The following is a 4,343-nucleotide window of genomic DNA, read 5'->3' as shown; positions in this document are numbered from 1 at the left end:
ACAATATCTTTAGACAATAGATAGGTAGTCGTAACAAATATATGTATTGTAGTACTTTTTTTTTTTTTTTTTTTGCAGAAGATGTATGTATTGTAGTAGTTCCTACCTTACAAAACTATGTTGAGCCACAATTCGATCCCATTTAGTACACAGTTTTTGTGACGCCCTCACTTCTCCCTAAGGCGCACCAAAGGGTATCCGCGGAACGCCTGCCTAGCTCTCGCCAGGACTCAAGCAATAAACGTTCAAGGTTAAAGCGATACTAGATACCACAATCAAATTAGTACAAATACATATAGTGCGGAAGCGTTCATGCTTAACAATATCCATCCATTATCCAACCCGCACGTCGGACGTTCATAATACAACTTAAATTCCAAAATATACATCACATATATCCGAATGATACATTAAACTTCCAAAAGTACAATCATAAAGGGGTCAAGTCAAAATACACTTGAAACCCTAAAATAAAATATATCCAAAAGGAGATTTCACCGCGTTAACTCCATTTCCAGTCCTGTTAAGGAAAACAAATCTACAAGGAGAGCAAAACGCTCGTGAGGCCAAGGACACACATGCAAGCACGTAGTTCAAGTAACAATCCCAATTACAAGCTAAGCAATAATATGTTTCAATAATTAACAATTTACCGGAAAGTAAACGGAAACAATTCAAGGATATAGGAGCTCTCAGGAGCTATATTCCACTTGCACGATCAATAACCTCCACGAATTGACACTCCGTCAATCGGGTAGGTTTTGTTCGTAGAACTCCACTTAACCTGTCCCCTTTCACCTTACATACCCCTGTATCGGGCCCGCCTGTCATTTGTTTGTGGCGATACTACTCAAGTATGCCAAACAAGACTTCTCATTAGGTCAAACTTATATATCTCATGGCTCGCCAAGGTTCCCGACCAAACCCATGCCGGCTCGAGTCCAAGGTCGGCCAATGAGATGTGGGCGTCCCCATGTGCAATTGTTTGTCGAGGAGATTCACTCCAACGACGTATACATCCATAGCATACCATATCATGTATCAAGCATTGATACGTACAAGCAATCGATATATTCAAGCAATTTGAGCATGAGTTAAATCATTTCAAATGAGAACGAGTGCGATAAAGTACACACTCGACTCCATTTCCCAAAATCTCAAGTATCAATAACAAGTAATCACGTATCGAATTCACAAGAGTTCAAGTAACACACACTTGACACTCACCAAGTAAAACGAGAAGAAAAGGGCACTCGAAGTTTAAGCGTCCACTGTGGGATTCTCTTGAGGGACCTCGTGTGCGTCTGAGCAAATAATAGTGAAGCATCACTCATATATCCCAATTATCAAGGAAGATTGTACACTAGTACAATCTAAGAAAATTTCATGAAATCAAACCTCAATTACTCGTAAATCGAGATTCAATTAGAGTTTCTTAAAGTACAAGAGCGATCGAGTTTTCATTTTGGAAAATCAAGTATAAAACGTTCAAGTAATATCGAAGGAATAAGGAGTGCTTGAAAACTCCCTTCCTTTGGAATTCAAAAAATTTTCAGTTTTGATACGATATTTTGAAAAATCATATCTCACATTCTACATGTCAAAAATTGGAAAAATTGGTACCGTTGGAAACCTATTTGAAAGTACTAAAAGTTCTTAGAAGACATTTTTCCATGAATTTAAGTGGAAGGTATTCAAAAATGGGCATAAAGTTGCTGTTCCAGAACACTCAGAATTGAGCCGGGGTTGGCTTTTTGCTAGCTTTGGAAATTCGGCAAAATTCACATGTTATGAGCTAGCCTCTGAGATTTATAACTCAATTAGAGTTGCAAGTAAGGTTTATAACAGAAAAAGCGGATCAAGGATCGGAATTTCGAGCACCGAGATACGGTGGCTCAAAGTTAGGGAAAATTCAAAACTGGTGAACAAATTTTCAGATTTGAGTTTCCAACTTTGGGACTTTAGTTAAGTATCGAAATGGACTTGGATTGGTACAAAATTTGGCAGTATAATACTCCTATATTAAAAGTATCCCTCTATCAAATTTCATGGAAAATACCTTCGGGAAGATAGTCAATCAAACAACCAAAATTTCGAAAATACTAAGACAAAACTGCCTTGAACCTTTTGTTTTCCATTTCAAACATTTGGTCAAGGAAAAATTCCTCAAACATGGCTCATTAATGTAGGCAAAGCCTAAGGAACATTCATGGTACATTTGGTAGGTGTCTAGCACCAAGAAATTCAATTAGCAAGTCTACACCAAGCCTTGCATCAAATCTGTCCAAAAGTGAGGGTTTTCAAGAGCAGGGCGGGTTCCGTATTTTAATCACAAATCACTCAACTTAACTCGGAATTGAGCTTGGTTTACGGCATTGGAAAATACATTCTTAGAGCTATAATTTCACAGAGAAATCATTTTGAAATTCAGCACACAACTAGCTTGAATTCGAGTCACAAGTTGCAGCCTCAGCATTTCGTTCCAGGAAAACAGAGAAACAGGACAGCCGACTTTAAATGGTTGGTTCGCCTCACACACATGGAACCAGAATGTACATTTTATACTGTCAGAAAGGTGGAAATGTCTAATTTCAAATGCTACTGACAGCACTTGATTTTGACGTCGGAGTACAGAGTTATGGCCAAAACACGAAAGCTGGTCAGAGCATTACGGGAACAGTTCCAGATTTACTAGCTTTGTGAAATTGGTTCATTTGACCCACCAAACCTCAATATTTTTCAACGAAATTTTATACACAATCTATACAACATATAAACATCATAAATAAGTCATTACAACCCCAAAATTCCACAGAAATAGATACGTTCAAAGCAGGGGCAGAATTGGAACTTTTCCTCTCATGCATTTCTTGAAGTTCATACTACTAATACACCATTAATCTACCATTTTGAGCACTAAACTAACATTAAATCCATCATCAATCATCACATCAGCCATCAAGACAAGGGTGGGAGTTCATAAAGCCCACATTCAAAATTTTCCAACAATAACAACAACCCATATGAATATCCAAGCTTAAAGGTGTTAAACAACTTCCATAAACCAAGTTTAGAGTGTTGGATCATTACCTACTTTAGTTGATGGCCAAGGCAGAATTTTTGGTCCTTAGAAGCCCCAAGAAAACCGTGGAAAATGAGCTCCTTTGATAGCTAGATGAGCTATCCAAGTGACAAGCTAGGTGTAGTTAAATTTTGGTTGAATTTGGTGAAGATTTGAGCAAGATTTGGAGATGAAATTTGCAAAGTTTGGAGTTGTTTTGTTGCAGCTGATGTTTCGGCCAAATGAGAAAGAAAGAGGCGTGTGATATGCTGAAATAAAGCTTCTAAAGTAAGCTTAAATGTGTGGCCACAATTCGCCGAAAGTCAACTTTCTCTTGCGCGTGTACGCGAGCATTTTGGGCTCGATTCCTTTCGAGTTTATTTCACTAGTGCACTAAACCTCTAATGCACTTATATTCATACAAATATTATTCACTCTTAATTATCCCAAAATAATGATCCAAAGTCCCTCAATTAAGCGCGCGCGTGAAAACGCGTATTTCCAATTTAGGCGCGATAAAGTGAAACCTTCAAGAAATTCTTATAACGATCGTACCACTAACTATCACTTGAGTACTTAAACCTAAAATTACCTATTTTAGGACCATTATACATGTCTCCAAGTTTTCGAACTTATTGTACTCCCAATTGGTTAAAGTTTTCAGACACGTTTTCACTATTTACATTAATCGAGCTTTCAAAAAAATTAATTTTTGAAACGAGTCACTATAAAAATATAACGAAGTCATAACTCCATGTATTTAAGTCTAATAAGTCTAGAAAATAATAATCGAAACAAATTTTTGAATAAATAATTAAATGAGCAAAAATTAGGAGTCGAAAACTAATAAATTTTTACGAGTCCTCATAGTTTTGCCTCAATCCGTATGACAATGGTTTTCTCAAATTTAGACACTAAAAATTCCGTTTTAGAATTCTACTTTTTCTTTAACTCTTCTTTTGAATTATTTTTACTATCACTTACTTTTCTTCAATTTTTTAATGATTTTTACTACTACCTTTCATTTGCAATTAGTGCTAAACCTTAAGGAAATCATGATATAGTTTCTAAAATATCAGGACTCACTAAAAATAAATTTATCAAACTGCGAGCGAGAAAGATAAAGAAAGAAGATCCTGAAGAATTGAGCTCCTTCAAAAATCTTGACATTTTTTTATGATAGTATTTCAAGTACAATTAGTAAATTGCACTATCCCTTAGTGAATTACTTATTTGTTAATAATTATAGATATCCTAATTTGTATTTCAGTATTGGATATGG

The 4,343-nt window shown here is 36.1% G+C and overlaps 1 long non-coding RNA gene across 1 annotated transcript; it reads right to left on the bottom strand.

The window, feature by feature from the left end:
* Window positions 1-244: 244 nt before the first annotated feature.
* LOC140004932 (uncharacterized) lies at window positions 245-3,291 on the bottom strand. The gene is made up of 2 exons (XR_011812751.1): window positions 3,091-3,291; window positions 245-538 (listed from the first exon to the last, which is right to left on the bottom strand). It is a non-coding gene; the product is annotated as an uncharacterized lncRNA (long non-coding RNA).
* Window positions 3,292-4,343: the final 1,052 nt, after the last annotated feature.

Source organism: Coffea arabica, chromosome 4c (assembly GCF_036785885.1).
Source record: "Coffea arabica cultivar ET-39 chromosome 4c, Coffea Arabica ET-39 HiFi, whole genome shotgun sequence".
NCBI classification, from domain to species: domain Eukaryota; kingdom Viridiplantae; phylum Streptophyta; class Magnoliopsida; order Gentianales; family Rubiaceae; genus Coffea; species Coffea arabica.
The sequence above is the reverse complement of the archived record's forward strand: the minus strand, read 5'-3'. Positions and strand labels throughout refer to the sequence as shown.